This window comes from Bos taurus, chromosome 10 (genome assembly GCF_002263795.3).
Source record: "Bos taurus isolate L1 Dominette 01449 registration number 42190680 breed Hereford chromosome 10, ARS-UCD2.0, whole genome shotgun sequence".
NCBI lineage: Eukaryota > Metazoa > Chordata > Mammalia > Artiodactyla > Bovidae > Bos > Bos taurus.
This window is the reverse complement of record NC_037337.1, coordinates 46,177,880-46,195,810: the sequence shown is the minus strand read 5'-3', so window position 1 is coordinate 46,195,810 and position 17,931 is coordinate 46,177,880. Positions and strand designations below refer to the sequence as shown.

The window sequence follows — 17,931 nt, the reverse complement described above, 5'->3', positions numbered from 1 at the left end:
GCCACGACTGAGCAAATTAAGCACACACGTGAGAAGAGAAGCCCAAGCACCACAACTAGAGAGTAGCCCCAGCTCACCGCAACTAGAAAAAAGCCCCCACAGCAACAGACCCAGCGAGCCAAAATAAAAAAATAAAATTATTTTTTAAAAAGTCAAAGCAATACACGGCACTTAAAAGTCTGCCTTTGTCAACATGAGTTTCTGAACACCTATGTAAAACAGACCTGCTCAAATGACATTATTTGGATGGGATTTTAAATCAGATAAAACAATCACTGGCTGGCTGTTTCCGTCCCCTGCCACACAGTTTCTACCAACATCTGCCTCTGTTTCTGAATTCAAATACAGGCGCCACTATTTACTAGCTACAAGATCTTGGGCAAGCACCTTTCTGTGTGTGCTTCAATCTCCTATCTACAAAATAAATAAGTTAAATTGGTTTAAATAATAAACAATTCAACCAGATTTAATATGATGATTTATACAACAGAGCAAAGTTCTTACAATAGTGCCTGGTGTACAATAAATACTCAATAAGTGTTACCCAATATTAATTCTTCATATGTGCATCTGTCCATTACACCATACCACCTTCACTGAATTATATAAATCTCTCCATCATTCTTCATCATTCCTTCTTTTCAAAAGAATATGCAACTTTGAGAAGTCAGAAACTATGATTATACTACTGACAAAATTTAAATATATATCACTGAATGCTCAGATGTGTAAGAAAGTTCAGTGATACCTTATATAAAAGATACTGGCCCCCCACATGCTTTTAAATTATATTAACACATAAATAATATAATATTCCTAGGTTATCCTAGATTTCTAATACTATCAGTTAGCAAATTTGCTTATTTGAATTATATCACACAAAACTTTTCATGAACACTTTTACTGTATAGTGACTAACAGGAAAGGTCTTTAAAAATGGCAAACGTGGCCTCCCTGGTGGCTCAGTAGTCAAGAATCCACTTGCCAAAGTAGGAGACATGGGTTCGATCTCTGATCCAGGAAGATCCCACATGTCAGGCTTGAGCAACTAAGCCTGTGCACCACAGCTATTAAGCCTGTGCTCTAGAACCGAGGAACCACATCTACTGAGCCCACGTGCAGCAACTACTGAAGACTGAGCACCCTAGAGCCCATGCTCTGCAACGAGAAGCCACCACAATGAGACGCTCATGTAACTAGAGAGTAGCCCCAGCTCACAGCATCTTGAGAAAAGCCAAAAAAAATAAATACATAAAAAATTTTTAATGACAATATTTAGAAGGGTGTCTATAAATGCTTCTATATTAAGTTTAAAAAGAAAAAGCTCAGATAATAACACATTCCCCTCCAAAATCAAGATCAACAGAAACTTTAAATCAAGAATTTAGAGTGAGGAAAAATAGTTTGCCAGAGTAAGAGGAAATATTATTATAACATCAACATCACTAACATTATAATTAGAGGACAACCAAAGAATGTTAAACACTACAACAAACAGAAGAGATACACTCCAAGCTTATTCTTTAAATGTTACTTAGCACATCCTTTGCATAAATATATAATCTTGATAGTAAGTTCTAAATCTTAACATTTCACATATAAGTATTTAATGCAAAAAAAAATCACAGCATCATTTAACTGTTTAATAGTTCTCCTTTGGTTTAAAATCTTTAAAAGGTAGAATCACTTAATCTAATTTAGAGATAATTTTACTACACATACAATTTCCTAGAGTTGCATCTCTGGCTTACTGTGGGTCAGGGACTTTTCTAGGCACTGGAATGAACAGGATATAAAGTTCCTACTCTCAGAGTTTACATTCTAGTGAGGAAGACAAGTAATAAACAAGTAGACAAATCATTACTTTTCAGAAAGCACACCATAAAAAAAAAAAAAAAAAAAGCGAGAGAGACAAGGAGAAATTAGGGGCAAGGTGATCACTAGTTTGTATAGTATGATCATTGGAGATCTCTCTAAAGAAGTAGACTCTCTGAACCCCTTTTTAAGCAGACACGAATGATGTGTGGGAGCAAGCAGTGCAGAGACCTGAAGGAAGAGCAGTGCATGAACAAGCATTAAGCCCTGGGAATGCACCCAGCATGATCAAAGAATATAGGGAAGCTCGGTGCAGCAGAAATGGAGTGAACAGAGACAGGCAGACAAGGACTACATCAAGGAGGACTTTATAGGCCATGGCTAGGAATCTAGATGTTATTTTAACTACAAAAGGAAGTCACTACAATGCATTAAACAGAGGAGTGGCCTACCTGATGAACAGTTAAAAAGACCATTCTAGCTATGAAACACAGAAGAGACTGTAGGAGATCAAGTGAGAAAATAGTTAAGAGACTATTTTAATTATCTACCCAGGAGATGATGGTGGTTTAGACCAGAGTAATAAGACAGAGATGGTAACATCTGATCAAATTAGAAATATATTCAAAAGATAGAACTAGAAAGATTTGCTGATGGTCTGATTATAGGGTATAAACAAAAGAGGCACAGTTGACACCAAGTTTTTTGGTCTGAGTGACTAGTTAATTGATCCTGCCAATTTACTAAGGGTACATTCAAAGAAAATGGTGAGGACGAGAATCACAACTTCTATGTTTGAGAAGTCTTTTAGACAACCAAATGAGATGTGGAATAAGCTGATGAACTATGACCCTGTACCTCAAGGAAGGGGTCTGGGCTGAAGATATAAATGTGGAAGTCAATTAACACTTAGTTTTTAAAGTCACAGAAATGGATAAATGTAGATGGAAAAAAACTTTTCTAATCTTTACACGAGCCCTGTTGTTCAGTCACTATGTCACGTTCAACTCTTTGTGACCCAACGAACTGCAGAACACCAGGCTTCTTCTGTCCTCCATTATCTCCCAGAGTTTGCTCAAATTGATGTCCATTGAGTCACTGATGCTATCTAACCATCTAATCCTCTGCCACCCCCTTCTCCTTTTACCTTCAATCTTTCCTAGTAACAGGATCTTTTCCAATGAGTCAGCTCTTCACACTGGGTGGCCAAAATATTGAGCTTCACATGAGCCCTATGAGGCAGCAACTATCAAACATTTTATAGATCAGGTAACAGCCTAAGAGATTAAAACTTATCCAACAACACTCTGCTAATAAGTGTTAATAAGTCAGGGGAAAAAAAACACCTAATTAACTATTATATAATGACAATGACCTTCGTCAGCTAGGTTCATAAAAACTAGGTTTTGAACCATAAAACTTGAAATGAATGCCGGAGTAAACCTTTTCTCAGTTCTCCCAAGGACAGTACATAACTAGTGACATTCTGGATGCACTGGACAGGAGCTAATTCTTCACATACAATTAATGCTCAAATGTCCTAGAACATTAGAGTTTAGTTTTCTCATGGAACCACAGTTGAGGAAAAAACTATAGTATACTATTATTCTACTATTATTATTCTATTGGGCTTCCTTGGTGGTTCAGATGGTAAAGAATCTGCCTGCAATGAAGGAGCCCAGAGTTCAATCCCTGGGTCGGGAAGATCCCCTGGAGAAGGAAATGGCAACCCACTCCAGTATTCTTGGCTAGAGAGTTCTATGGACAGAGGAGCCTGACAGGCTACAGTCCATGGCATTGCAAAGAGTTGGGCATGACTGAGTGACTACCACACACTACTAGTAGCAATAGTAGAAATCACTTAAAATGAGAGAAAAAAAATTGGTGAACAACATAAGTTACCATTCGGTGGTAAACTTTTCATGGCTTCTCTATGTAATCAGTAAAATAAAGTGTTATTTGAGGTTTTTATACCACCAAAGGTGTTTTTAAGACTACACCAGACCTTTACTGATTCTATCAGAACTTAGTATCTATCTTCCTGAGAACATGAGTTCATCAAAAAAATCACTAGAATGTAAGCTCCTCTAGTACAAGAATCTTTTTTTCATTAATCTGTTCCAAGCACCTGGAACGATGTCCTTTTTGGGGAAAAAACCTAAATCCCCAGCCTCACTGGGCAGAACAAGTTTCCTTGTAAGATGGGGATGTTTTTCATGTTGTCTTGGTTACTGGCACCACTAAAATCTGACAGGATTATCCTAACCCAGAACTTCAGACTCTTGATTTCACCTTCCTTAAGACTGGCCTTCTTTCACATGGAAATAAAACAGGTTCCAGATAAAGCCATTACTGGTCAAATAACTATCAAACCATAGTGTCAATAGGTCCTGTATGTCCTGTTCAAAATAACTAGCAGACAGTGTGAACCAATAATTAGTATCTCATACATACTCTAGAGGTAACAAAACTCTCCTCACAATTTCAGTTATCCTTTGTTAAACTCCACAAGTATTTCAGAGCAAGGTATTATGAATCAACGCAGCAACTTCATTAAATACAAAAAGTCTCAAATGAGCAATCCTAGCTAGACCAGGAAACTGCATTCTAGTCAATTTCCCCTGCACAAAATAACCTGCATGTATCAGTAGAATATTAGTGGACAATATATTTCACTTTCAAGCTATAAGAATCTGCCAATGGCAGGCAATAAGTGCCCTTTCACAACAGATTCAGGTCACTGAAATAACTGCAGGGCACTTTTTAAAATCAGTCGTCTCTGACAGAAAAAAAAAAAACAGAAAGCACAATGACATATTCTGTTGGTTAAGGCTGTGGTGAAAACAGGTGCTCTCATTACTGATAGGAATACAAATTAGTACAATCCTTCTGGAGAAAAATCTAGCAATCTCTAGCAAAATTACATATGTACAGAAATTTTGACCCAGCAATCCCATTTATAAAAATCTACTCTGAAGATATTAATATATCTTTTACACTACAAAAATACATATACACAGGTCATGTACTATAAAATTGTTTACAAATGCAAAATGTAAGAAGCAACCTAAATACTCAAAGAAGAATGACTGAATAACTGAGGACACATCTACACAGGAGAGCACTATACAGCTATTAAAAAAAAAAAAAGAATGGAGAATATCTGAGAATCCCCTGGTGGTCCAGTGGTTAGGACTCAGCACTCTCACTGCTAGGGCCCCAGGTTCAATCCCTGCTCAGGGAATTAAAATCCCATAAGCCACATAGTGCAGTCAAAAATAAATTTTAAAAACTTTAATTAAAAAAATAAGAATGCAGAATATCAAAAGGATCACTTCAAAAGGATGAACTGTTGGAGTGATTTCCAGGACACACTCTTACACTGAAAAAAGGTGCACAGAATATCTATACCATGCCATTCTTCATATAAGAAAGAAAGGAACTGGAAAACAGTTTGGCAGTTCCTCAAAAAGTTATCTTATGAACCAGTAATTCCACTCCCAAATATAAACCCAAAGGAACTGAAAACATATGTCCACATAAAAACTTGTATCTGAATGTTCATAATAGCTAAAAAAATGAAAATCAAATGTCCAATAAGTGTGCATGGATGAACAAAGTGTGATATATTCATATAATGGAATATTATTCAGTCATAGGAAGGAATGAAGTACTGACACAGCCTACAACATAGATGAACCTAGAAAAGATTACATTAAGTGAAAGAAGCTAGGCACAAAAGTCCACATATTATATAATTCCACATTTACACGAAATGAACAGAACAGACAAATTCATACAAACAGAAAGTAGACTAATGGTTACTAGTGGCTGGGGAAAGGGGAACAGGAAGTGACTACTAATGAATACAGGGTTTCGTTTCAGGGTAATGAAAATGTTCTAAATTAGCTAGTGGTAATGGCTGCAAAGCCTTATGAATAGACCGAAAAACAATGATTTTGTACACTTCAGAAAAGGAGGCTTTGTGTTGTGTGAATTGTACCTCAATTTAAAAACCTGTACGCAAAGGGAAAAAGAAATGTAAAACACACACACACACACACACAATCTATTCATTTGTGCAAAAGAGACAATGGAAGGATAAACCAGAAACTAAAAAACTGGTTACCTAAAGTCATGGAAAACAGGCGAGGGAAAAGGTGGGGAGAAGAGAATGGGACCAGGGTAGTGGGAGTAAGAAGTGACAATTTTCTAAGTATATTTTAGTAATAGCAATGTCTCATATACCAAAATAAATAAAAATCAACCAGAACTGGGGGAACCCAAAATAGAATACAGAGTAAGAACCTAACTGCATTACAGATAAATAATATAACCACACTAAAGGAAATGAGGAAGAAAAGAATTAACCTAAGTAACTTTGAAAAACAGTATGTTGACAAGATACTAGAAAGTTAAAGACAAGAAAAAAACTTGTATACAAATAGTGCACTCTAATTGGCAAATGTTCCTCAGAAGGGTGAGCAATTGGTCACTACTTGATGTGCATTCTAAAATTGAACAAATAAATTGGTATACAGTATTACAGATAATGAAAGCCAGGTTTCTCACCATTAGAAAAAAAAAAAAGTTACAAATAAGAAAAGGTTGGAATGAACCTTCTGGTGTTGGGACTGGAATAGAACATATAACTATGAACTCAAATATGGTTTTAATATATAGAGAAAGACAAATATAGAGATAAACGTGTATATCTGTTTGCACGTGTGAGCAGGTTCGTATATACATATATTTCCTTGCTCTGTCCTCTGAGGGCCTAGGAGAAATGTTACCTTAGTGAACATACCCAGCATTCAGGTCTTGATTTAAATTCTGGTCTCCAATAAAAGGAGTTGATTTCAGGACAGATACAAGGAAAATTACAAGATGAGCAAAGACTATAGCCTGTGGTGCCAGAGTATAAGGAAGTACTAAAACAAGGGTGGAGGCCAACTGGAATGAGTTCCTAATGGCCAAAACTGGAAGAATCTGAGCAACAAAATGATGACACTATTGGATTAGAATCTTTAGAATATATATCCATGAAGTCACACTCATCAAAATAGATAATTTAACAAATGAGGAAGGGACATCTCTTTCAGGAATGAGGGAAGTACAAAATCACCAGCAGGAAAAATATCACAATAATAACTGCTGCAGAGGATATATACCAATGGTTGCTAAAATCAGTGGGAGAAAATTTGAGGAGAAACAGTGTATCACATAGTCTCAAACTATCTCCCCTAAGATTATGTATCAACTACAAAAAGAAGAAAAGTAACTTTATAGTGGAGAATACAGCAGAGTTCACCTTAAGCAATCAAGGTTAAAATATCACTAGCAATAAGACACATCAACACCATGTACCCTCTAATATCATGCACTGAGGACACATCCCCTCTGTAGTTTTCTTGCAAACATACAGGACCTCAATCTCAACATACAAAAAACATGACAAACCCAAAATGAGAAAAATTATATAAAATAATGGGCTAGTACTCATCAGAAATGTCAAGGTCACGAAAGAAAAGGAAAAACAGAGGAACTGTCACAGATCGGAGGAGACGACAGAGAAAGATGTAACAACTAAATGAAATGTGGGATCCTGGATTAGATCCTGGAAGAGAAAAAAAAACATACACTGGGGAAAAAACAGGTGACATTCAAATAAAGTCTGTAATTTAATTAATAATATTTCACCAATGCAAATTTCCTGGGTTTGATCATTGTTATGTAAGCCCTCAACAGTAAAGGATGCTATGTGAAGGGAATCTGGAACCTTTTGTACTATCTTTGCAACATTTCTATAAGTCTAACATCATTTCAAAATAAAGTTAAAAATAAATGTGATGTGTGTGTGTGTGTGTTCAGTCATGTCTGACTCTTTACAACCCCAATGACTACAGAGCCCACAGACTATAGCCCACTAGGCTCCTCTGTCCACGGGATTTTCCAGGCAAGAATACTGGACTGGAGTGCCAGTTCCTCCTCCAGGAGATCTTCCTGACCCAGAGATCAAACCTGTGTCTCCTTTGTCTCCTGCAATGGCAGGCAGGTTCTTTATCACTGAGCCACGTGGGAATCTCAAAAGCTAAAAATAAATAAAGTCCATCAATGGATCATTTTATGCAACTGTCTTAATTCCTTGCTCAGGGATCTCACCTGGAATTTAACATTCCCATTAATTTAAAGGGTCCAGTAAGTGACAGCAGAAGAAACTAAAATCATAAAAATCAGATCTAGCATCTAAAAAGTAAATTACCTACTTTATGTTTTTTTACAACTTCTACACTTTTTAGTCAAAAAAAATCTGCTGCTGTTGCAACTTTACTGGCTTTGCAAACTCCTTTTAAAATGACCAATTTCTACATTTTTAGTATCATGATAATCTGCAGCGTGTACCCATAATAACACATTCGTCTGTTAAGTCAAAGTTTTATTTTCATAGAAAATTATCAATAGATTATAGTAAGTTCGTTACTTATTATTACACAGTTGTCCAACCACAAAATACAAGCTTTTTTTCACAAATTAATTTGCTTTTATCCTAATACAAACTTTTCTCCACATCCTAAACCACAAAGTCATCAATTTTGTTATTTTAAGTTCTGAAAATCTATATTTTAAAAAACCAGCTGTTCAATGTATGTAGTCTTTTCTAACAAATTTCAAATATTGAGTAATTTAGTCTTTTTCTAGGAAAAAATGCTTAGGACATTAGAATTCCATTGTATTTATTATTTGCATCCTCTACTAACCAAACCAGCCTAATCAAGTCTTCTGAAATTGCTTCAATCAAATAAGATTTTCATATGTTTATATAATATTAACAAAGAAGTTAAGTGACATGTTAACACTTGCTTTCTCCTCCACACACCACCAGGATGGCTGCATTGGGAATGGAATACATGACCAGCAAATGAATGGGTAAGCGTCACATGCAAACAGCATAACTAGAAATTTAAGAAGCAAAGTGATAAGAGCTTAGGGAAAGCAAAATTCATAAAAAGTTTAGAATTATAAGAGGCCTTAATAGGTCACTTAATCCATTCCAATGACAACCCCAAATAGATGACAATCTATCCTACTTTTAAAAGCATCCAGTTTCAACATCCCTAGATGTCTCCTTCTGCCATATACAACCATCACGTGACCTGAGGGAATTATTACAAGACTATTCTTTGCTCCACCTAATGCTTTCTTTCCTCAAATAATATAACAATACATTTTAATTTACTTCCAAGATTTACCAACGTGTACAGGTACTTAATACATGTGTGTGTATATACACACACATATATGCATACAGACACCTAGGATACTCAGTTTTGCTTGCATAAACACTAACTAAAATCTACATAGTCAAAGGCACACGTCCAACACATTCCAATCACAAAAGCACTATGAAACATACAATGTCACCCAATGATTTTGGTCTAAAAATAACCAATGGAAGTCAATTTTATAAAACCTTATGGTAAACAGGTTTCTTCCCACCATTAATAATCAAAGTTAATTTGCTTTTCACAAACACTACTCCTTTACAGCACCGTCACCACAGGCATGATTGTAACAACACATATGTACTAGATCAAGTTGATAATAATTTTTAATGTTTTATTTTTCAAGAGCATTTAGCGAACAATCATTTTGGAAGAGGGCCCAATGAAAGAAATAGTGATGATACAGTACAGCCAGTGCTAATGAAGAAATAGCCAGTTTTAATCAAGCAAGCCTAAGAAGTGACTCAAATAAAACAAAACAGTTTTGCAAGTCCCAATCAAGGATGAGCCAAACACTATTTGAAAAAATTAAAGTGTCTGTTAGGAAACAAACCAGAATGTTAAGCTTGACATGCTACCTCTGGAAATGGAACTACAAGGATAGGTTAGTTTGCTCAGATTTGGTATTCCCTGTTTCCTGAGTATCCTTATTTTCTACAGTATAACAGAAACCGTTTTTCAATTAAGGCAAAGTCCGTCCCTGTGTTTTACAGCTCTCTACGATGCACAGCATGTCTTTTACATAACCTACTGGGAGAGGTGGGAGGTGGTATCAGCTCTGGTCCTCCTCGTGTCTCCCATGAACCTGCCACCCATCACAAAAAAGGTTTCACCATGTTCTTTGAGACAGCTCCTGTCATCATCCTCCTCATCTCACCCCAGAGACTTAACAATGCATCTCTTCTCCTCTCCCTGTAGCAGAAGCTTTATAAATTATGAGGCGGAAGATTCGGAGAAAGGTTTACCAGATGATGAGCCTTCCCCACCCAAAAGGCATAGAAAAGGGTTGAAAGGCACGTCGTCCCAACCTCCACCCCTCAAAAGGGAGAAGATAACGGTGAGCACCGGGGTCGCGGCTCTCCTCGGATCCCGAGAAGGAGTCGGGCCGCCACTCCACCCCACCCCACCGCCCGCCCCGGTCCAAGCCCTGGCCGGGGGCGGGGCTCTCGTTAGCGGATAAAGGGGTGGGGAAGGTGGTCAGCGATGCGACCACCGAGGACCGAGGGACAGGTAGCAAGCCGCTGGAGGGGCGGGTCCCTCCGCCCTCTGGGGTCGGCGGCTCGGCTTCTAACGCGGCTCTGCAGGCGCCTGGGAGGCAAGAGGCCTCAGGGGGCAGGGGAGCCGCACCGCGCCAGGAGAGTTTCCTCAGGCCTCCGCTGGCCGCCCACCCGGGACCCCGGCGGCCCCTCTCGGCGGTGGCTCCCGAACGGCTCCGGCCGGCCATGCCGGGCCGGCGGGACGCACGCACAGGCGGCCAGGAGAGCAGAAAGGAGGCGTTACCATACGCGGCTCCAGAGCTGACGGGGGTGGGACAGGGCTCCGGCGACCCGCGGCAGCGGCTGCGGTGGCCGCGTCCTTTATTTTTGCTGCAGCAGCGGCGACTTGTCAAAGGGAAAGACGTAAGAGGCGGCGGCAGCGGCGGCAGGCGAGTCTCGCGGCACTTGGGCGGAACTCTCGCGCAGTTTGGAGCCCTCGCCCCGCCCACCAGGCCCAGCGCGGGAGGCGAGAGCGACTGGGGGAGGAGCGCACGGGCGAGGTTGCTGGAGGACGGCAAAAGGGACGGAGATTTAATGGATGGGGGTGGGGAGCTTAGCTTCTGGGAACACCCCGGCGCGGCGCAGCTCTCACCTTTCAGCCCTCGCGGAGTCTGCACTCCTCGGATTCCGCCTATGAACACAGTTAGGAGCGTTTCATAAAGGGCGATGAGGAGTACGGGGGTGGCCAGCGCTCCCCCTTTTCCTCGTGGTGGACATGGAAGACCCCTCCGCCCCGCCACCTGGTGCTGCGGGATGGAGGAACGCCGGGAAAAACTGGCTGCAGGGGCTGGGCGGGCACACCCCTTTATCTCGGACGCGCGCGACGCGCTCAGTGTGCTTTATCTCCCACGACAACCAGCTCAAGACTTCTGGCCGGTCAGGTTCAGTCACGTGAAAGCGTTTCACTTGACTGAGTTCTAGCTTATTATTCGTGTCTTTGCGCTGCAGGAATGCCAAAACCCCGCAGACGCTGGGGCCTGCGAGGACTCTTATTTTTTTTTTTTTTTTCTCCTGAGCAACACGGGTAAATTATGACCTTGATCTCGACCTCTACAATGAAGTCTTCTGAGTGAAAGGTCCGTGACTGGCTTAGTCATCACTATGTCCCCCAGCACCTAACACCGGTCCAGGTGCTCATTAAATTGTCTAATGGCAATACCTGGCCGCTTCTTCCTTCTGTACCTGTTCTTACTCCAAGACTGCATTTTTAGTCATCATCCTGGTATCCTTCATTGGAAATTTTCTAACAAGCACCAATATGTGTCACTGACTAAGATCATGGAGCCGATCTTTGCCCTCATATGAGGAATGTACAACATACAGGCCATGTAGGTGTCACTAATGTAAAAAAATTGTGGTATAGGCAGAAAAGGGAGTGCTTGTCCCGTGGCTATATGGGAAGCAGTTTAGCCCAAGAGTTACTTAACTGTCAAATAATTTATCTCACTGTCAGACATAGGTGAGAGGGAATTCTGAAGTCCCACTCACCAGGTATGTGACTTTGGACAAGTTGCTTGAGCTCTCTGAACCTCAGAGGGCCTTTATCTGTTAACTCATAATGTTAGTTCTTATTATCACAGGGTGTCTGAAGAATAAAATATATATAAATCTCTTGACATTAATCATTAAATGCTAAGCCTTATTGTGTGTATAACTTTTAAGTTTCTATCTGTGAAATATATGACTATTTCTGGTAAACTAGATGTGAGGGAGTGGGTATCTGTGAAGTGATGTCATTGTTACCAGTGCTTTATGATCTGGGTATTGTGTGTAAAGCAGAAACAAGATTAACAAGTTCCCTTGCCAGCTTCATGTTAGCTTGTTGATGATGTAGGCATCAGTGCCACTCAAAGCATCCCATGACATTCCATTTTTCTTGGATTTGTAAAACTTCACTAGAACTCCACTTATTTTAAAGGCAAATTGAGACATTCCCTCCTTTGCCCTCTCCTTAGCTTCCCCCCTCAGGACAGTGTGGAAAGGAGAAAGGGATACAATTGACTCCAATTGCATACAATTATGAAATACAAATAATATCAGCAAGTAAGCCCTGAATTCCTTCCACCCTCACCTTCATCACTCCCCCCCTTTCTTGGCCACTCTTAAATAATCAAATCAACATCTGCTAGGGACTTCGCCAGTGATCCAGTGGCAGGGGGCCTGGGTTCGATCACTGGTCAAGAAACTAGACTAAAAATTTTTCATGCCAAAACTAAAAGATCCCATATACCGCAGTGAAGATCAAAGATCTGATGTGCCACAACTAAGACGTGGTGCAGCCAAATAAATATTTTTTAGAAACAACAACAAAGAAAAATATCTACTGAAGTCTCATAATCAGCATCATACTCCAAATTCTACCAGTTGATTTTATTCAAATTTCCCCTGGAGAAAAATGTTGCTGATGAGGGGGTGGGGTCATGGGGAGTTGGTGGAAATAAAGGGAACTGAAAACCAAGGCCTCATCTTTGTAGGCTCCTGCCTGATCTTGGAGCTACACACTCTGACCACCACAACCAGCTACATCTTTTCTCACACACACATCATCCCCATCTCATACCATGTACTCCACAACCCTACAACTCAACCAGGAGGTCCCAGATAGAGGAAGTGGAAAATCAACAGAAAAATACATTTTTTTCGTCTTTCATCTGTATATGGGGAATATGATACGAAGAGCTGACTCATTTGAAAAGACCCTGATGCTGGGGAAGATTGAGGTCAGGAGGAGAAGGGGACGACAGAGGATGAGATGGTTGGATGGCATCACTGACTCAATGGACATGAGTTTGGGTAAACTCCGGGAGTTGGTGATGGACAGGGAGGCCTGGCGTGCCACGGTTCATGGGGTCGCAAAGAGTCGGACACGACTGAGCAACTGAACTGAACTGAAATAAAAAGTGGAGCTAAGTCACAGGTGAAAGCAACTAACAGGAGGCAGAACAGGGAGAAAGTTGAAAGGATTCAGGGGGTAAGTTTGTTTTGGGCTCCAGAGAAGGAATCCACAATCGTGAGTCCTGGTGTCTCCTGAAATTGCGGCTTATCTGCCCTCAGTTTACACAGCCTTTCTGAATCTCCTCTAACATCTGTAAATAGGGCCAATAATGGATATCTTACCTGCCTTGGGGTATCATGGGAGTCGAATAACACAGGAAAGTACTTGTAAGCCTAACTCTGCAGATATGATGCATTATTTTCATTCGTTCATTTAACAGATCTTTGTTGAATGCCTATCATAAATCAGGCACTTGTGCAAGACTCAGAATATACTAAGTTGAGCAAGCTTTAATACCTACCTTCAGTGAGCTTATGGTGTAATGGGAGGGGGAAGGGAAGGGAGTTGATTAGTATAATACAGTGTGAGGAGACTCCAAGTGACAAGGGTATGGGGGGAAGGATTGAGAGGAAGGAAAGGGCTGAAACACATCCTGGAGAAGGTTTTTTAAGCCTAGCACACATCTTGAGGATCCAGCCCATTTCCTAAAGAGCAATTCATAAATCAACTCCAAAATAACTTGAAGAAATTGCTGTGTTGTGGGTTGTGAATTTTGCTTTGTTCTAATAAAACTCACATCTCCTAAACAATTAGAAAAGAGCCTTTGATGTGGAGTCATTGTATATACCCATTAGTTTTGAAGAAAGATGGAATTAATGGAGGGAAAAATCAGTGGTATCTTCATTAGAAACATTTTGTTCTTACAGCTTCTGTTTAAATACCAAAGAAGGAGAATACATTCCCCTTTAGTACTTGGTCTCCAGGAGTTTCCTTCAGCCAGTCTTTCTGATCCAAGCAATACTGCCTATCAGAAAAGCTTTTCCAAAATGTGAAAACAATACCTTATTTGTATGTGTTTCTGTGTATTCCACTTTTTTTTTTTTTTACAAAAAGACTGAGATAGATATCAGCACTATCCTTAAGCATGTTCCAAGAGAGTGTATATATTACTCAATTATTTCTCACATTTATTGGTGCCTACTGTGTATAAGACTTCATGCTGAAACTATAGGCTGTATGAAGCAGGTCCATGCCATTTGGGTCCTGAAAAGTGAAAATGGAGATAAATGTCCATGAAAAGATAGCTAAACTACCAACAATGTGGATTCCACTCCCCTGTATTTTTTGTTGGTGGAATGAGCAAAATTGTAAAGTTAGACACCCAACTTCTGAAACTCATTTACCTTACCACTCCACAAGAGAAGCAGGATCCAAAGGAAGGGTGAGATATTTATTGCAAGTTGATATTTATAGATGTATGATAGATATTTTAGTAGGTCCTCTGGAATACATCATTCTTTAAACAGTATAACCCATTGCAACTTTCTCTGGGTACTCATAAAATTGGAAACTGACCAAACCCAAGGACTAATTAAATTATTCTGGAAGACAGAGACTTGCATGGAACAAACAAAATCAGCAATCAATAAAAAGCAGTATGATTTGAGCTAAAAGATTGTGCAGAAAATAAATAGTCTCAAAAAAGAGATTTCTAGACAGAACTTCACCCTGGAGCTGATAGCTAAATAGAAAAAGTTACATATTCTGATAATAATGTATTCTCAAAATACCAACCTCCAGGTCACAAAAGTTGCCTAGAATTTTTGTTAAGTGTATCTACTGAGAACACACTCCGTACCTATTTTCTCCCACTCAGTACATCTTTTCTCCCTAATGAATCATTGATCTGCCAAAGAGGTTTCAAGGGAAGCAGGGATACTAAAAATAGGGCCACAAGTTTGACAGGTAGTTCTTTTGGAAATGGAGTCCCTTGTCATTGAGTGCAAACTTTACAGAGTTCCCACTAGAAATTCACATTCTAAGTGAAATATCACCTAAAACAGGACCATCCATTATCTCACCAGTATTCACTGACCTCATTAGTTTCTTTAGGCCATAATTCAGTTACCATTTTTAGGTAAATTAGCTTATTTTTACAAGAGTTTGTGAGTGTTGTTTCATCAAAACACAACTGCCTGAGGCAGACAGTTTTTCTCACTCAGCAGCAGGGAATGGAACATTCATCCTGAGGAAAGAAAATGAAGCTACAGGGGGGAAAGGGTGCCTCCATTGAGAAGGGAAGAAGTATATAGTGCTCCCCATACCAGACACTATGGTAGCACAGTGGGAATAAGATGAACAATGCATATCTTTGTTCTAGAAAGAAAGTAGTAGAGGGGAAGTATATACAAATAATTATAACACAAGTTATTAATAGAAAGTTCTGAATACTATAAAAGAAAGTGACAGAAACTTGCTGCCTGAACTTGTTTGGCAAAGAAAAGGAGAAGAATTAGCTTAATGAATCCAAAAAAATGTCAAAAGTCAAAATCAGGTGGTGGGGGACAGTAAACCGAGGCTTCGGGAACTTGTAGAACCAAGAACTTCAGCACCACCAGAATTCCCTTGCTGCATCTTTGCTTCCCTTGTTGCATTGGCTTCAGTTTCTTTCAAGACTGACTTTCTTCATATATCAGAAAATACAGCACCCCCAAGTTTTCCACCTTACTATTTCCACCATTAGAAAGGGACTATCATTCTTAATTCAAGTTTGAAATTAAGAGAGAAAACGTGCTGATTGTCCAGGCTAGGATCAGTGCCCTTCCCTAGGATAATCCCAGGGGGCCAAGAGGAAGTACAGGGTATGACATAGATATACATCTTAGTATTCGCTAATGGTTTGAGAAGTGGGAGATGTGTGTGGAAAAGCAGCTGAGTCTTGTAAGGCTATGCTCTGGGAACTGGAAAGACTGAAGTTAGCATCTATACAAGGAGCAGATCAGGAGATCAGGAAGGGAAGAACTGTTTTGGCCCAAAATCATGGTGAATATTCACTGGACTGTCAGGCTAACACAGGGTTGAAACTTTGGTCCTTGTTCCAATTGATTAGTGCTTTGTTATTTCAAACAAGATGCTGTAAAACAGAATGGATCTCTCACATTGACTTCGTACATCACATAGTGAGATTTGGGATCCTTCTTCAGCCTTCTAGCTGGATGACTTTAGGTGAATATCTTAACCAACCTGAGCCTGAATTTCTTCACTGAAAATAAAAGTATAAGGACAGCTAACATCTATTGAGGGAAGGCCCTGGTGGTTCAGTGGTAAAAAATCCAAGTGCCAATGTAGGAGATGTGGGTTTGATCCCTAGGTTGGGAAGATCCTCTGGAGAAGGAAAATGCAACCCACTTCAGTATTTTTGCCTGGGAAATCCCATGGATGAGTTGCCGGGCAGGCTATATATAGTCCATGGGGTCACAAGAATCTGACTCGACTTAGGAACTAAACCAACACCAGCATCATTTACTGAATCTAAGTGCTCTAAGCACTTTTCAAACACGATTTCATCTAATCCTCAGAACAACCCTAAAGGGCTCTATAAATATGTGATAGAAATCCCCACTCACAGGATTATTGTAAAGATTAAATAAACCATGTAAGTTGCAGAGCCCATTTGCCTGGCACACAGCCAGTACTCAATAAATCATTATTTTTAACTATCTGTTTCCCAGAAAAGGAAACTCCCCTCATTTCCTGATTGCCTTGGGCACCAAAAGCTGATATTTTGAGAAAACAGAAAACAAACTAAGGGAAGAACTCTATGACCCCTTATCTCTGACATAGAGAGGGTTAGTTAGGCTTGACTTAATGGGGCTAAAATAGGCCAGGAAGAGAAATACTATAGAATACTAGAAAGTAGGATATTGAGAAATGTCGTCGTAGAATACCAACTGAAAGGACTGGGCTAATCTTCTCTTTCTTTCTATTTAAAAGGATAAAATTTCCCCTCTAAAATTTCATCTATATTGCTGATCTAAAGAGCCATTTGAAGTTTTTCTTCTCTTTGTCTTAAATGTTGTCAAATGACTGGGATTATTCAACTAAAGGAAGAAACTAATATTCACTGAGAAAAACCAATGTGCTTGGGCTCTCTACTGAGCTCTTTAGATAAATTAATATCTTTTACTTCCACCACCATCCAGTAAGGCGAGTATTTTCTCTGCATTATATAGATAAGGAAACTGAGGCTGACAATTTAGAAGTGACTTGGTGCAGGTCACCAGCTGGAATACAAACACAGTTCTGTCCAACATCAAAGCCTAGAATACAAAATAGTAAGTCCCAGGACTTCCCTGGTGATCCAGTGGCTAAAACTCCATAATCCCAATGCAGGGCATCCAGGTTCAATCCCTGATCAGGGACCTAGATTACACATGCTGCAATTAAATCCCAGTGCAGCCAAATATAAATAAATAAATAAAATAGTAAGTCCCACTTTCTTGCCAGAGAGAGATGTTCTAGGCATGGATACTGCCAAAACCTGAGAAAAAACGGTGAAATAATAAATGCTTCTCAACTTCTCCTTCCCCTACCCTTTCTCCCATGGCCATCTTCCTCTTATTTTTGACAACACCTGGGCTCCAGGCTGTCTCCTCATCAAAATGTATTGTGTCTGTCCTTTCCTACACTTTACCATAGCAGTATTGTGTCCTAAAGTGTGCTCATCTCTCTAGTTAACATATCTGCATTCTAAATTGGGCTTTCTGGGAGTATGGCAGTAATATTAAGAAATAATTTTTTT

General features: G+C 39.7%; 1 protein-coding gene and 1 non-coding gene across 19 annotated transcripts in view; one reads left to right on the top strand and one right to left on the bottom strand.

Annotated features, from left to right (window-relative positions):
• HERC1 (HECT and RLD domain containing E3 ubiquitin protein ligase family member 1) overlaps positions 1 to 17,931 on the bottom strand; it is a 231,896-nt gene that overhangs the window by 202,236 nt on the left and 11,729 nt on the right. For 15 of the 18 annotated variants that reach the window (XM_059890539.1, XM_059890551.1, XM_059890546.1 and 12 more), the window contains exon 1: positions 10,599 to 10,717. The exons of 2 other annotated variants lie outside the window; for them this stretch is intronic. The gene's annotated coding sequence lies outside the window, so the exon portion shown is untranslated. Of the gene's footprint in view, positions 1 to 10,598; positions 10,718 to 10,946; positions 13,805 to 17,931 lie in introns of those variants that run through there. One more of the 18 variants, XM_059890541.1, reaches the window with a different exon arrangement.
• On the top strand, positions 4,986 to 5,059 carry TRNAE-CUC (transfer RNA glutamic acid (anticodon CUC)). The gene has a single exon. It is a non-coding gene; the product is annotated as a tRNA-Glu (tRNA).